This window comes from Typopeltis vanoorti, chromosome 18 (assembly GCF_054136105.1).
Source record: "Typopeltis vanoorti isolate ZY-2024b chromosome 18, IOZ_Tvanoo_1.0, whole genome shotgun sequence".
Classification (NCBI taxonomy): domain Eukaryota; kingdom Metazoa; phylum Arthropoda; class Arachnida; order Uropygi; family Thelyphonidae; genus Typopeltis; species Typopeltis vanoorti.
Window position 1 is genome coordinate 110,582,543 of NC_143566.1, and position 17,697 is coordinate 110,600,239.

General features: G+C 35.6%; 1 protein-coding gene across 2 annotated transcripts in view; it reads right to left on the reverse strand.

Annotated features, from left to right (window-relative positions):
* The window catches only part of LOC150097071 (uncharacterized), a 71,052-nt gene extending 66,493 nt beyond the window's left edge, over positions 1-4,559 (reverse strand). The window contains exon 1 of one of the 2 annotated variants that reach the window (XM_090408007.1): positions 4,402-4,559. The gene's annotated coding sequence lies outside the window, so the exon portion shown is untranslated. Of the gene's footprint in view, positions 1-4,053; positions 4,179-4,401 lie in introns of those variants that run through there. The other variant, XM_090408008.1, reaches the window with a different exon arrangement.
* Between the last annotated feature and the right edge of the window lie 13,138 nt (positions 4,560-17,697).

Here is a 17,697-nt window from a genome sequence, read left to right on the forward strand (position 1 = left end):
TGAATGTTATTTGAACTCCAGGGAGTTCAAAGGCTCATCAAGAGAGGGCACCTACTCTACAACTCTGTCACCACCACTCAATCCATCAACTACAATGAACCAAAAGTACACCAATACGATCTACCACTAACCACCACTAGTATTTTCAGAGACAATCACAAACATCCATGCCCATGGCGGGATTTGAACCTGCAGCCTTTTGGCTGGAGAGCGGATGCGCTAACCTCTTGGCCAACCAGGCCAAAATAAATATTATTTTCTTATTATCATCATCATGTGAATTAAAACCAGAATGGTAACTTCCTTATGTCTACATGCCAGTGTTTTATAACATCCAAATGATCCTATGCTGTTTTGCCCAATTTTATTATGTCTTCTGAATTTCAGCTCTGCCTGCCATCCTCCTCCCCAAAATTTCTTATAGTGTGATCCCATTAATACTGATTGTTATGAGTGATTTAAATTATAATAGTGTTGAATGGAATGAAGTGGTGGCATCTGGAGGCAAATGAGAATGAATTTTGAGAGAATTATGCGGTACATAACAGAGGATACATGAGAATCAAGGGTCTTGGATTTAACCATCCTCATTAGAGAATGTTATTATAAATGGGGTGTGAAATCTTCCTCCATTTGGTGAGAGTGATCATGCAGTGGTGGCCATTCATACAAGGATGTCTGTGAGAAAGGAATATATGTGGAACTATAAGACTAATGATAATAAACTCAGGAAACAGCTTGCAACTATGTTTCTACAAAAGGAGTTGAATGGAAAGGAGATCAATGCCTACTCAAGAACTATCTGGTGGAGATAATGTCTGAATGCATTCCATAAGCCAGAAGGATAAATAAGGCAGGTGTAAAATGTCTGAATGAAGAAGACATGCAATGTGGAAGAAGAGGACATTATGAAAGCATACGAGATGAGTGGTAATCACTTGCATGAGGAGTACAAGTAGCAAGATAGATTAATTCCTTGGTAAGGGTAGCAAACATGTTTGAACGTTTGAATAAAAAAGTATGAACAGCAGATAGCTAATGAGGAGAAAAAGTTGTTTCAATACGTGGTTCAGTAGGAGAAAGAATGATCTGGGGTGTTAAGTATAATGATAACTGCTAGAAAGGATATAGTTTAGATATCAAATCAACAATTCATAAAAAGGTATTTCATCCTCATGAATATGATATCACGCAGAATATGGGTGCAATGAAAATTGAAGGCAATGATGATGAGTGAATAAAAGTTAATAAGGCAATAAATCTTTTTTACAGTCTTATTGCATATGATGTGTTTTGAGAAAATGTTCCAAGGAGTTAACAATAGCTCTGACATATCTTTTTAACATATCAAGTTCCAAACGAGTTAAAGAGGGCAAAATTGTTCTGCTTCATAACTAAGGCATGAGACTTATTCATGAGACAATTCATAAAAAGGTATTTCATCCTCATGAATATGATATCACGCAGAATATGGGTGCAATGAAAATTGAAGGCAATGATGATGAGTGAATAAAAGTTAATAAGGCAATAAATCTTTTTTACAGTCTTATTGCATATGATGTGTTTTGAGAAAATGTTCCAAGGAGTTAACAATAGCTCTGACATATCTTTTTAACATATCAAGTTCCAAACGAGTTAAAGAGGGCAAAATTGTTCTGCTTCATAACTAGGGCATGAGACTTAGGATGTTCTTCTCCAAGTTTCTCCTATACAAAATTTCTTAGATGTTTCTCAAGGATACATATAAATCTTGCAAGGAGCACTGAGTACAGAAAATTCTTCTGTAATTCTCATATTCAGTTTTATTTCCCTTTTCATAGATGTGTATGAGCACTCTACTCCAGCCAATCATCTGGAATTTGATTCTCTGACCAGACTTTTTTAATTATGCAGTGTAGCCACTGTAAAACTTATACCACCAGATTTGAGCATTTCTGATGGAATATGCATCAGCTGCCTTTCCACATTTGTTTCCAATAGCTTTTTTACTTGGAGTATTCAGATATTCTTGATTGTATTTCTGTTGTTTTTGACCACCATGCTGTCACTGTTTGTTTCATTTAACAATCTTTCAATGTAATTAATCGAGACATTTAGAATATCTGTCTTCTGTTTTGATGTCACCTTTACCATTGCTGATTCCTTCTACAGTACTACTCTTACCTCCATTTCTGAGGTTTTTCAATAGCCTACATGATATTTTACTGCCTTTGTGATATTATTATTATTATTTCGTGACATCTCAAGGGAGTCCAAAGACTCATCGAGGTAGGGCACCTACTCTACAACTCTCTGTCTCTACCAACTACAACTACACTAACACCAACTACCACCCACCACTAGTATTTCCACAGACAATCACAAACATCCATGCCCACAGCAGGATTTAAACCTGCAACCTCTCGGCCAACCAGCCCAAATAATTTTAATTTAAAAATAATTTTACTTTTTTTAATTAATTAACTTTTTTAATTAAAAAAAATATTTCCTGTGTTCTTACCACAGTCTTCCCAGTCTGGCTTTTCTTTAACTAGTTTTACATAGTGCTTCTCTTTCTTACATTTTTCTGTTTATTCTTTGAGCACAAGCCGACTTGCTTGCCAGGAGCTTGCAATATGCTTTCTTCCTTTCCTTCACTGCCTCTTTAAATTCCTGAGTTGTGATTTTTCTGTCCTTGCAGATTATCTCACCACCTCATGCCTCTGTTGTTAAAGATCTATTTAAATAGACCTTGAATAGTCTTATTTAAATAGATTACCAGTCTATTTAAATCATCCTTCATTATCTCTACATCTTTACTAATTGTAACTCTTCCCAGCTTTGCAACTTCAGCAAACAACTGAATATTCCCCTTAAATCATTTCCTGTATGACTTAATTATTTGCATTAATTAAACAGCAAAGAACCAAGTACTGAGCCTTGAGGGACACTGCTAGTCATGTGCCTTCTCTCAGACTCAACTTTCTCATACACCAATCTTTGATATCTGTCCATCAACCATCATCTTATCCAAATCACCAGCTTCATATCCAACTCCATTTGCTCTAATTTATGCAAGAGTTCCATGTGGAATCCAGTTGAATGCCTTTGCAAAGTCCAGTAATATCACTGAGTAGCCATTTCCTTTATTCAACTCAAATATCAATCATAGTAAGCAAATTACGAAGACAAAATCCCCTTCACAAAACCATGCAAAATATCATATTCCTGTCCACCAAGTCCTTAATTCTATATTTTATCAACATCTCCAGCACCTTAACTACTACTCCTGAGAGACTGAAGCTCTTGATTTGCAACTTCTGTTAGCTTCTCTCTGTATCATCTGCTATGTCTGTTTATTGTGCATGGTCTTCTGGCTGATTTGCCTGCTGTGCTGGATGAAGAACCCTGTCACCTCTGTATGAGACCAGCCATCTCAAACCTTCAGTTGAGGAACCCCTGATAAAAGGCCCATCACATCTTGGATGGGATTCAAATCCAGGTCATTCCATTTGAAGGCCATTGTCGATAGTGAGCTTTGGAGGCTCTGATTTGGTAGTATGCAGAATGTTTAAAAAAAATGAATTAATCATTTGGATAGAACTTTAGTCAAAATGCAAGAAATCAACTGGATATTAGTCAAAGTTTCAAGTATATGTTGTACAGTTTCAAATTTCTCAAAATAATGATAGCTTTTGGAATTAATCATAAATGATCGTGATGCATAAACGCACCACTCAATGAATTAAAAGATTGTCCAAGGACAATAACTGATTTCGTGAATGCTATTTTAAAATTATTTCGCTAACACCTGCAAAATAAATTTTACCTCCTTCCAGGACCACAGATACAGATCAACCAATTGCTGTTATATCACCCTTAAAAAGAATAGGTGAAATACTATCTAGATCAAGTAATTAAAATAATTCAAATCCAAGCTGAACTACTAAATATTCATCTTCTGTATCAAACAAAAGTAAATGAAATAGTACTACGTTACGATAACAATTCATTTGGATGCAATATATTTATAATAAAATAATAAATAATTGACGCATGTATAACTTAACTCACAATTTTTGAATACGTTTAAAAATGAGAAAATGTACAGATGAGAATCTTCAGGTCCTAGAGATGTTCAATTCAAGTTAGCATTTAGTTTATAACCTTCAGTTTCAATTCATTTGCCCGTACTATTAATAACATCACCTGAAAATTGTTGCAATTTAAGTTCCTGTGACCTTGAATATCAGCTGCTCAATCCCACACCCAAGAAACTACCAACTATACATAGTGAGAGTTTGTCCTTGAGGACAACAAGCGATTGAAGCACAAGCTTCACCTTCACTACTTCTTTGAAATTTAATTTAACGAGATAGCATTTCTATATTTAAATCATAAAAAAATATTTATATTATTTACCTTTATGCTGCTGCTCAATAAAGGGACTAGTTAATGTTATATAAATACTACACTAAAGGAATAGAAAAGAACAAAAAGGGGAAGCGAAGATGCGTACTGGTAAAGCATTCATACCAGCACACTAGGAAACGCTTCTTGCTCTGTGTTTACGTTTATGCCTTACGTCATATGCCAGTGTATCGTGGTTTCTATTGGTGAAATAAATTGGAGTTAAATCCAATGAACAGCGTCTACGTCCTAGTAAAAGTAAACGTGATCTGCACGCAAAGAGAAAAGGGCGTCGCGTGCAGTATGTAGAATTTCAAGTGGTCGAGTGTGTGCGATGTAAAGGAGATATTCAAGAATAGTATTCTCATACATATAGTGTTATTGTTTTAAGAAGGAAAATAATTAAACGACTTGATTCTATTTTATGTTTTTTGGTAAATATACGGTATCTGTAAACCGGGAATATCTATTTTAAAATCGCCAGTTCTAGAAATATTGCGAGTAAATTTTATAGAATTTGTATTTATAAATAAACGTTTTATTAATTTTTAATTTCTTTGCCACTATTAATATATTGGCAATTTTCCGATTTCATGTAACACGATTGTTGATATTCTAAACAATGACGGTTTTTGTGTCTGTTTCCATCATAATTTTGATGATATCATCATAATGATATATTACCGCATTACTGCAACAGCATGTAATGGAAAATACTAGGGATCAGAGAGTGCTTGACCTAGTAATTGCATCTGAGGATTTGACTGTAACGAATATGACCACATTGCCACCAATTGGTGAGAGTGATCATAGGGTCTTGACTCGGGAGGTGGCTAAAGGTGTGGAATTTACAATTGAGACAGGGTACATGTGGAAATATCGGGCTGGTAAGTATGACAAGCTTAGGAGTTTGATTGGTTCAGTGCCATGGCACGTACAACTGCAAGGGCTAGATGTTGATAGTGCATGGGAGGCAGTTAAGAAGTATTTGCATGAAGCAATGGCCGACTGTATACCTAAAGTCCGAATAATAAATCAAGTAGGGATTAAATGGATGAATAACACCATCAAGCTTGAGCTGCAAAAAAAGAAACACCTGTGGAGGGAATTTAAGGCGAAAGGTGACCTGCAGGCCCATGAACGGTATAAAGTCCAGGCCAGAAGGGTAACAAGTGTCGTAAGAAAAGCAAAAGCGGATTATGAAAGAACATTAGCGCCATGCAGGCTAAAGAGAACCCCAAACAGTTTTTTCGATATGTGTCAAGTAAAAGAAAAATGTATACGGCAGAATGATTTTCAGGAATGCCTATGGTATGGCGGTAACCAAATCAGTTGATATAGTAGAATTACTGAGTGAGCACTTTGCAAGAGTATATCATCCAGGTGGTGATATCGCAGAAATGGAAGAATCAACAGCGTATACGGGAAATGTGAATGAAGTGGATGTGAATAGACTATTACAAAACCTCAATGTCAATTCATCTGCGGGATTGGATAGTATACCAGCTCGTGTCCTACAAGAAGCAGCTAAAGAATTGTCAGTGCCTTTGACCATTTTGTTTATTTTGAGTCTCGGGTATGGGTTAGTCCCAAGGAGGTGAAAAGAGGGGAAAACAGTTCCACTGCATAAAGGAGGTTCAAAGACTGCTGTTGAAAATTACTGGCCAATCAGGAATTGTTGTCAAGGTCTTGGAGAAACTAGTCAAGAGAAAAATACAAGATTGGATAGAGGAAAATATGGGACAGCTTGTTTTTGTCAAGGGTAGATCATGCCCCAGTAACTTGCTCATGTTCTATAACACAGTGACGGCTGAACTGGATAAGAGTAACGGGTTTATAATCATTCTACTGGACCTTGCTAAAGCCTTTGATAAGATACCACATGGAATTCTAATCAGTGAACTGTAGCATATGGATAAGAGGGTGGTTGATGAAGAGATATCAGAGAGTATTTTATTCAGGATTAGAGTCCAAAAGACGACCTGTGACTACTGGTGTGCCACAGGGTTCTGTTCTTGGACCACTACTGTTTAATTTGTTCATTAACGGAAAGGTTCTGAGAGGAACTGTGCATCTGTTCGCGGATGATGCAGAGATTGGTAGAGCAATAGTGAATGCTCATGATGTCAAAATTTTGCGAGATGATTTGGATAGTTTGGAGGACTGGGATAAGGAGAATGGATGTCAATTTAATGTGGAAAAATGTAAGGTTTTGCATTTTGGGGTGAAAAGAATAGCAGCAGTATATCACATTGGTGGAACTGTACTCCAGGAGATTGAGGAGGCCAGGGATTTGGGAGTGTTGGTGGATAGGGAGTTGAGGTTTAGGGGAAACATCGCAAATATGGCAAAATCAGCTCATCAAATCACCTGGTTGCTGAAAAACACTTTAACGAGCAGAGACAAGGTTATTGTTCCCCTGTATCGAGCATTGAAAAGTCCCCATATAGACTACTGTGCCCAGATATGGGCGCCAGGGTTTCTTCTTGATGGGGAGGAAGTGGAGAGGATCTAGAGACGAGTGACCAATATGATAGGGTCTATGGAATGAAAATTATGAAAACAGGTTGAAGATTTGTGGGCTGTAGAAATTGATTGATAAGCGGAAAAGGAGTGATATGATTGAGACATTCAGATTACTGAAGGGTTCTATAAGATTAATACAGAAGATATTTTTGAGAATAGGACTTGTAGTAGGAGGACTAGGGGCCATCCATGGAAGCTTGGTAAGAGTGTGGTCAGCAAGGGTGTTAGAGCTAGGTTTTTTTTTTACTTGGAGAGTGGTAAATGAGTGGAATAAGCTGCCAGAATCTGTTGTGGGTGCCATGACTGTAAATAAGTACAAGGTGAAGTATGATAAACGCTGTGTGAATGTTGAATAGTTGTTCTTGACATGATGTTGGGCCTCCCTCAATGAGACTAAGGACACCTTGCAGCTGCCCATAATAATAATAATAATTTGTAGTATAACTCGTTATATGCTTCCATATGAAATAGGTATGAGTACATGTCACATTGTAGATATTGGTGAACAGAAACTACGATAATCAGATAAAATATCTCCTTGTTTAAAAAATCAGTAATTAAACTGCTCATTTAGTTTGTGTTTTATTATTATAAAACGAAAAACGACAAGAAATTATTTTTCATTTTAATTTAATTTAATTTATTTATTTTGCTTTATTTGCTACAAAACCCACTTCTCACATATACATCTTCCTGTTCAGTCAAGGCCAGCAAATGCTGTTGGAATTCCGATAATTTTGGTGGAGTGCCTCGTTGAAGATAATTAGGAATGTATGCTATTAAAAAAAAATCAGCTAACGCCTTTTTATTCCCGTATACGGGGAGTAGGCGAAGCCATTTAGCCCTATCTAACTTTTGGAGACTGAGTGATGCTATTAAACAATATTAAAAATTAAATAATATATTTATTGATTACAAAGTGAAAAATAAACTGCTTTTTCTTACATCTTGTTCAGCAATCTCTCCAAAGTTTTAAAATTTTGATTGGGTCCAATCGGTTTAAGGCCAGCTTGTATATTGTTAAAATTTTTAGGTTTTCATCCAGTCTGACGATAGATTTTCCTAGTGTTTATGGTATAGTAGCCAACTCCCACCACAAGGAATGTGTTTGAATACTGAATAGTGTCTATAACACGAGGAGACTTAACAAATTATTTTAACTGGTGAAGAGTTAGCCCATCTCATGAGGAGGTGATAGAGTTTTGCACTATGCCAAGTAACAGAATCACGACAACAAACACAGTCAAGAGAATTGTTTTTTGCTTCAGTGCAGATTGATTTTAGTTGTTTGGCGGAAACTCGGTGTATCTGTTGCAAGATGAAAAACTCATGTCAACTCAATATTAGGTAACTCGTCAGCCAATCTTTGAACAAGTTATTTTTTCTCACTAGTTAAAATGGCTTGTTAAGATTCATCATATATTTTATACGGTATTCAAATTAAATGCTTGTTATACCAGCATTAAAGAAGTCAAATCAAAAGTTAAAAGATGTTTATGAAATGAGCATTTCAAGATATAAATAAATCTTATGTTTTTATTTTTATAGAAAATAGGTGGAACTCCTTTAGTACTAACTTTTTGAAGATCATGTACAGCCTGCTTTTACATTAAGTGAAGTCGAAGTTATCAATGAACCAAGACATTGAGAAGAAGCAATACTACTATTATTATTATTGCAACGTGACACCCCAAGGACTCATTGTAAGATTGTGCTCTACTCCACTCCACTACATACAACTTACCATCTCCCATATACCTTAGTTCTCCAATTACAAAGTAATGACACTACTAATATCAACTAACACTCCCACCATAAACAGTATTTTTTTGTCTGTAAATTGTGTGTTCTTGCTGCCAATTTGCCGGCATACGGAATGAAAAACCCTACCTACGTATGAAATCAGCAAACTCACTTTTTTCAATTGAAGAATATAAAGAATCCTCCCTTCATGACGAGAATCGAACCTAGGTCTTTTCCAATCGAAGGACACAAGTTCTGTTGTTTATCCAATTATGCTGTGGAAGCGCTTAAGGCAGCCAATTACCCCAAAGTTATATTATTTTCAAATTGCTATAATGACCATTGATGAAAACCAATAAAAAACTTTATTAAACCTAAAAATAAAACATTGAAGTGAAATACACTATTGAAATATCACGGGCTAAACATTAAGTTTAATATAATTAATATATTGTATTTCATCCACATTCGTGGTTTGGTTATAAATATTGTCTGAAAAGCAAATTCATAACCATGTTCTATATATTATCCTTATGGGATTTAAAGTACAATGAGGTTCAAACAATCCTCTTCCAAGCCAGCCTGTGGAATCTTCGATTTCATTGACCGTTAATTTTCATCCTCCTGTAACTAACATCATCAGCGCATCTCGATCATGGTCGTCCTCTTGATCTGTTCTCCCGTTGTGCATATATATCTGTTCTAAAAGTTCATGATGTGAATGAAATTGATATTTTCTGTTTTCCAGAAAATATCAATTTCAATAGCTTCTGTCTTTAGAAGGCTGATTTCTATCAAATTGTTTCATTATTTATTCAGGATATGCATAGTTTCGCCAGACAACATTTTCTCACTTCATGAAAGTTTCTTTTTTCTTTTCTTTTCAGAAAGGACATCTACTTTTCACCTGATTGCCAATCTGAATTTTTGTTTGGCATCATTCAGAAATCATTTTTGAGCACGTGTTTATTTGAATTAAATTTATTTATTATTTATCTCATTTATTTGATATAAATAGTTATAAACTTATGGTGAAATATAAAAAAAAAACAAAAAACAATCAGCTAACGCCTATTTGGTCCCGTATAGGGAGTAGGCGGGGCCATTTACCCTATATAAATTTTTTAGACTGAGTGGGCAGTTCAATCTCCACTCATAGAGATAGCTGGCCCAAGGCTATCGCTGATTCATTGGTACGCAGTGAAGAAGGCGGAAAGCTAGTGTCGCTATCTCGTGGTCCCTAACCCTAACACAATATTTTTAATGTCTGAAAACAGTGTGGGTTCGACAGTCGATTTTCTTGAGTTTACGGGACGAAAAACCCGAGTTTCCGGGAGAAAAAACCCGCTAGCCCGTGACAGAGATCGACTAACTCGGGAACCGGTTGAAAAAAGGCTTAGAAAAATTTCCTCTAGTCGGCGACTAGATTTGAACTACCAAATCCTTTCTTTGTTCAGTCAAGCGCCGAAGAGTGCAAACGCCACTTCTACTGAGCTACACAGTCTTGGTAGAAATATCAAGACATTCATATTTATTTATCTGGTTTACACAACTGTAAATCAGATAAAGCAAAACTTGCCTTAAAAGCACGAATTGAATAGTCATATACGAAAAAAAAAATAATAAAAATATCTAGCTTTTGGAGACTGAGTAGGCAGTTCAATCTCCACCGGTAGTCAATCAGAGATAGCTGGCCCATATCTATCCCTAATTATAGATATATGCCATCTCTTGGTACCTAAACCTAACAAGATATGTTACTGTCTGAAATAAGGTGGGTACTACGGTCGATTTTCTTGAGTTTGCGAGATAAAAAAACCCAAGTTTCCGGTAGCAAAAACCTGCTTGCCCGTGCCAGAGATTGACTAACTCGGGAATCGGTCGAAGAAAGGCTTAGAAAAGAGACTTGAACTTAAGTCTGACTTCAAGCGACTAAGCGCCACTTCCCCTGAGCTACACAGGCCTCTGTGATTCCCTATGATGAGTATATGAAGAAGCATCTATGGGCATTTTTAACAGCTAAAGGTGAGAGAAAATTATACAGCATACGTTGTCACATTCACACTAACTGAATTTTGAGCGGTCATGAAAAGCGTGCGGTGGGGGGGGGAATCAACATTAAAGTAGCTTATGTCAGTTATCTGAAGCAGACAAGTGCACTAAAGATATTGTGTGTATGCCTTTTTCAAAGCCCAATGGATAAGGAGGCTAAATGCGCTACAGCCCCAGGGTGCCATTGATCTAAGAGCACTTAAGAACCGAGTATGTTGAATTTTAATTCAATAATATTATAAATATTGTTGAATGCTGTCATGTGTTACAATATTTTTTATTTTTGCTATGTAAGCTATAATTGCGACCTGGAAACACACTCACTGAATTTATGTGACCACATACCTAGTAGGACAAGAAATTTTACATAAACACGATCGTTATTGCTTTTAAACATTTCGCTTGTTAATACAGACTTATTCGTCCGGGAGCAATAAAAAAAACAAGGGATGAATCATCCCTTGTTTTTTTTGTTATGCTGTTGAGGATATTTGATCATTTCAGCTGATTCCTTGAACGCTCTTGAATATAATCTAATCTTTGTAGAGCATTTTGATTTGTTGCCATAACACACGACGATTGTTTCAGGGGACGCGCTCTCCGGGGACCCTGTAACCCCTAGAGAACGCGTCCACTAGGTGGCGGATAGGGGATCCCACCATGTGTGTGTGTGTGTGTGGGTGTGTGTACATGCGCGTGCGTGTGTGTGTGTATATATATATATATATATATATATATGGTGGGGTGGTCCGAATATACTGAATAAGGACTCGTGGACCAACAGGGCCATAAGGGGCAATCATCTTGATTGTAAGGGAAGCGGCACTCCCATGGACGCCTAGCTGGATCTATCCTCTCCTTCTTCTACTTTGAGGAAGATTCACTTACTTTAATCTTTCCTGTAAGGCCTTATCAGCCAGCTCTTCTTATTTTACGACCCTTATGCTATTAGAGTACTCGAGGGCCATAGGGTCTTTTCATTTCTGGCCATATAACTATGCCCTCTCTATAAACCTTACTTTATTTCTTCTATAATCTACTCTTTCCCCTTCAATATACCCTATTCCTCCTAAGGATTTAAATTCGGAAGAAGGGTAGTTCAGAAGCCTTAAGGTAGCAGCCCTACCACTGAACTGTTCCATCGTCAGGCTAGTCCCCTGACATGGAGAACATAATCCTACTTGTAAGCTGACAGAAAAAGATAATCGGATTGAATCTATGGCAAACTACTCTGGAATGGAAAAGGGAAAACGAAAATGGAAACGACAAAATATAATACACATAGCAAACTGGAATGTAAGAGGAATAGCATATAAAGAAATAGAATTAGACCAGTTATTAAATGAAAGAAATTTTAAAATAGCAGTAATCACTGAAACAAAAAAGAAATTAAAAGGAACTATGAGAACTGAAAATTTTAATGTGATATACAGTGGAGTCGACAGAGACCAAAGAGCACAAGCAGAAGTCATGATTTGGATTCATAACTCCCTTTCAAAACAGTTAAAACATTATAAATTATGGAATGAAAGAATAATAGAAGCTAGAATAAAAATAGTTAGAGGCTATTTAACAATAGTTGGATTATATGCCCCAGAAGAAGGAAGAGAACAGGATAATATTGATTTTTATAATCAGTTACAAAACATATATAATAAAATAAATAAAAATGATTACATAATTTTTGCAGGAGAATTAAATGCAAGAATTGGAAACACGAAAATTAATAATAATATAGGAATACATGGAGAACACGCTCTGAACAGAAATGATAAAAAATTGATTGACTTTGTAGTTTATAATAACCTAAAAATAATGAATTTCTTCTATAAACATAAAGACATACATAAATATACTTGGGCAGCAAGAGGATGGAAATCAATATTAGATTACTTCATATTAAATGAAAAGACATCAAAATTTTCACTAGATGTTCACCGAGGATACGAAATAAGCAGTGACCACTTCCTTGTTAAAATAAAATTAAGATTACCACCTAAATGGCTACAAGTAACAAGAACAGAAAGAAAAATTGAAACATTTGTTTATAAAACTAGACTATTGAATGACACAAATGTACAATGGCTATATGAACAAAGAATTAACCAATATCTAGATAAAATAAAACAAAATGAAGAAATAGAAATAGAATGGCTTAATATAAAAATGATACTAAATGCAGCAGCAAATAAAAGCTGGAAAGACCAAAAAATTCAATAAAAGAAAAAAACTGAAGATCTGGGATGATACAATCAAAGAAATAATCAAAAAGAAAAAAGAAGCCCATCACAAATAGTTAAGCAGTAAAAGATTAGAAGATGAAATAGAATATAAAAGAATAAGAGCCATAGCTAAAAGAGAAGTCAGAAAAAGACATAGAGAATCATGGAATAAATTTGTTTCTAATTTAGAACATGATTTATATAAAATAAGACCCAATATATATAAGATTTTGAAACACTTAAATGCAGATACCAAAGAAAACATAAAATTAAACACTGAATTGAAATTAGAAGAATTTCTAAATTGCTACACAGAACTGTGGACAGACAAATATTTTAAAAAAGACAACTGACAAACAATTAACGAAAATGAAAAGAAAATAACTGAATAAGAATTAGAAATCAGCCTGAAAGAAACAAGAAACGGAAAATCACCTGGAGAAGATAAGCTAGTTTCAGAACTATATAAATCCACAGGAACAAGATTCAAAGAAAGACTCATTATTTTTAAATAAAATCTACTCGACTGGTATCCTCCCAATAGAATGGAAAAAAGTAATTGTGATTCCTATCTTTAAGAAAGGTAATAGAGATGACCCTAAAAACTATAGACGTATCAGTATACTAAATCCCTGTTACAAAATATATAGCAGAATCTTAAATAGCAAACTAATGAAATAACTTTATTTTAGAAGTACAGATTGGATTTAGAAAAGAACGATCATGTATAGTCCCGGCCTTTTGCCTAAAATTAATAATAGAGAAAAGAAGAGAATACAATTTAGAAACATATATTGTATTTATTGACTTTGAAAAAGCATTTGACAAAGTTAAAAGAAATTATTTAAAAATTAAAGTTAAAGTTATTATTTCAGTGTTTTATATAACTGAATAATAAAAAATGTGGTGTAATCACCGAAATATATCTTTTGAAAGTTAAAAGAAACATATTATTTAACATATTAAAAGAAAGACAAATACCAAATAATATCCTAAAAGCTATCACAACTATATATGAAAATAATCAAATACAAATAAGATTAAATCACGAGCTATCATATACAAGGGAGATAAATCAAGGGGTCGACAAGGATGTCCCCTCTTAGCAACTCTTTTTAATATCTACTTAAACGAAATAATAATAAAATGGAGTAAAAATTTACATCAAGGAATTAAACTTTCACATACAGTTAACTTAAACACTCTCCTCTTTGCCGACAACCAAATAATAATTATAAATTCTGAAGATTAATGATTATGATTATCATTCCTGATACCTCCAAGGAGTCCGAAGACTCATCGCGGGAGGACATCTTCAACTATCTCTACACCTTACCTCAACTACGAATCAACGCCATCTACCGCCCACCTCCAACACCACCACAACTAGTAATTTTTGTCTGTAAATTGCGTGTGTTCTGAAAGGCCGATTTGTATGTATGCGGGATGAAAAACCCGAGTTTCCGGGAGAAAAAACCCTGCTACCTCCGTATGAGATCGGCTAACTCACCATCGATTGAAATCGACCAGATAAAGATTCCTCCCGTCGAGACGAGAATCGAACTGAGGCCTATTCCAATCGAAGGGCGCAATGTACCGTCGTTCTTCCAATTGCGCTACGGAGGATAACTTACAGAAAGCTATTTTAAATCTAAATGAGATATTCGAAGATTATGGTATGATAATATCAATGGAAAAATCAAAAACTATGGCCTTTAAAGGCCATAGTTTTTGATTTTTCCAGCAACAAGATCCAGCAACAACTAAAATAGTAAAAAACAAGATCTTAGAACAGGTGAATTCGTTTAACTACCTAGGATGTATGATCACATATGAAAATGAAAAAGATATAAATGTAAAAATTGCAAAATATTTAAAAATAACAGGTGTAATTAACTCTATATTTAAACCAAACCTAGTTCAAAAACAAACCAGACTAAAAGTATACACTACATTAGCCCTACCAGTCTTAATATATGGAAGCGAAATCTGGACAATAAAACAAAAAGAATAACAAAGATTAACAACAGCAGATATGAAGTTTATGAGAAAAACTGCAAAGTATACCCTATTTGATCACAAAAGAAACGACGATATTATGAAAGAATTAAAGCAAGAACCAGTAATAGAAAATATTTAAAAATATAAATATAAATGGATGGAACACGTTCAAAGAATGAAAACAGAAAGATTACTAAAACAAGCCTTAAAGTACAAGCCATTAGGAAAACGAAAACCAGGACGTCCTCTTAAACGATTCAACGATGACTTCTAAGGCCGGAACAGGCCATGCTAGGCCGAAATCCTTAATACGTATGATGATGATGGTGATGATGCCATAATACACGACGATTGTTTGAGTTCTGTATGTTGCCAGTTTTGATTTGTATTTCTTTTTGTATTCTACGTTCTTGATCAATTCAGATTGGTATATTTCTCTCAACCCGAATGTCTGTCCTATGTAGTGTAAACCACAGGCACAGTAGGTGTTGTAGATACTAGATTTTTTGAGAAATGGATGAGATAATTTCAGATTGTACATCGTGTTGAGGGGATTGAAGACAATCTTTATATTTTGTTGACATAATGACCTTGATATTTTATCCGTGACTGAGTATAGAGGATAATCAATATTTTTATGAAGTCTTGTTTTTCATGTTTTACGTTTCGGGTTACACGTGGTCTAGCACTGTATTAAATAAATGTTTCTAATAATTTATTTGGTTGCCTTATATAAAGGATTAGAAAAGAAATGTTTCTGATCATTTATATAAGTGGCCATTACATGTGGGTTCATTCTTTCACATCTTAAACAGGTATGCGACTATTGTTTTAATAACGCTGTAGTAATAACCTAATGGTAATTAATATATTACAAGACCCCAATTTCAAGCAAGATTAATCATTCAAATTATTAAAACACACAATGTAAGTCATTATAGAGTAAAACCTGCCTGTGTAGTCTTCATAACTAAAAATTCCCACGTATACCACGGTAATTAAATTTTAATAATGTGTAGATATTTCGTTTTAAGTATCTTAAGACATCATTCAGTATAGTTGAACTGATAACTGATGTGGCATGATGGATATCAGTCCCAAGGACTCCAATCCCTTTGTCTCTATGAAATAGTCTTGCTTTAAAGATTAGCGAGCACTTGGCTCACCCTATTTAGGACTGTATGGAGGCACCTGAACCGATAAGCAGAGCTGTTTTCGGGCGCTTATGTTTCCATCTGTCGTGTTCGTCATAGTTAGAAGACTCTCGAATGAGTTGATTTGGATGAACAGCTGCTTTGGCAAAATAAGCAGCAGCACTGTTATGGAGGAACGTGGGAATATCTGCAATATCGGCATCACGGTGTAAGAGAGCATTTCTGACAAACCACGGAGCGTTAAAAATCATACGGAGGCACTTGTTTTGAATAACTTGTAGCTTGTTGATGTTGGTGGGGGAAGTGTGACCCCAGGCTGGAGATCCGTAAGTTAACGATGGTCTGATAATTGTTTTATAAATCCGTAGTTTGTTTTCAGTGCTAACTTGACTTCTATTGAGGAGAGAATAGAGTTGTAAAATTGCAGAGTTTGCTTTTTTGCATGCATAAACTATGTGGGAGTTAAAGTATAAATGGTTATCAAGCTGAATGCCTAGATATTTGGTACTAGATCTCCATGGGATGGCTGTGTTAAAAAGTTTAACTTCTCCAGAGTGAGATGCTTGTCTTCTTGTGAAGAGAATGGTTAGTGGTGTGCTAGGAACATCAGAAACAAGAATCACAAGAAGACAAGCATCTCCAGAGTGAGATGCTTGTCTTCTTGTGAAGAGAATGGTTAGTGGTGTGCTAGGAACATCAGAAACAAAGATGTTAAAAAGCAGCGGTGAGAGCAACGAGCCCTGAGGGACACCAGCAGTGATTTTTTCAGTGAGGATCGAATTCCGTGCAACTTGACCTGGATTTTACGGTCCTGTAGAAAGGAGTTAATAATTTTAGTAAGGTAAAGAGGGATATTGGCTGTAATTAATTTATAGATGAGACCTTTGTGCCACACCTTATCAAATGCTTTTGCAACATCTAAAAAGACAGCTCCTGTGTGCTGTTTCCAGTTAAAGCCTGTAGTGATGAATTCAGTCAGTCTGTGAATTTGCTGTGTAGTGCTATGTCCGGTAGGGAAACCAAATTGTTCTTTCGGAATTATGTTATTTTTATTCACCTCCTCATTAAGTCGGTTGAGAATGACTCTTTCTGCGATTTTTCCTAAGCATGATAAAAGACTGATAGGTCTATAGCTCTGTGGCATTTGGGGTGCCTTACCAGGCTTGAGAATAAGGAATATATCAGCTTGTTTCCATCTTGAGGGGGATATAATTTAATCTCAGAATTGCATTAATAATGGCTACTAGATGCATGACAGCTTTGTGTGGGAGGGCTTTAATTGTTTTGTTGGTAATTTCATCTGGACCAGGGGCTTTTTTGTTTTTAAGCTTCCTAATGATTGAATAGACCTCTTTAGGTGAGGTGGGACAGATCTTTTCACAGCTACAAGGTTTCCGAAGCGCAGAGCGTACACGACGGTGTATCCTCTCTATGAAGGTCAGATCAGCATGCGTATAATTAGGACGGCACTGAAGCTGGAGGGCATCAACGAAAGCTTCCGCTTTTTCATTATCTCTGTAAACAAGATCTCTTTCTCCGTGAATGGGCTGGATGTTAGAGCGATCTGTACGGAGAGCTTTAGTCAACTTCCACAGTGAATTATCTTCAGC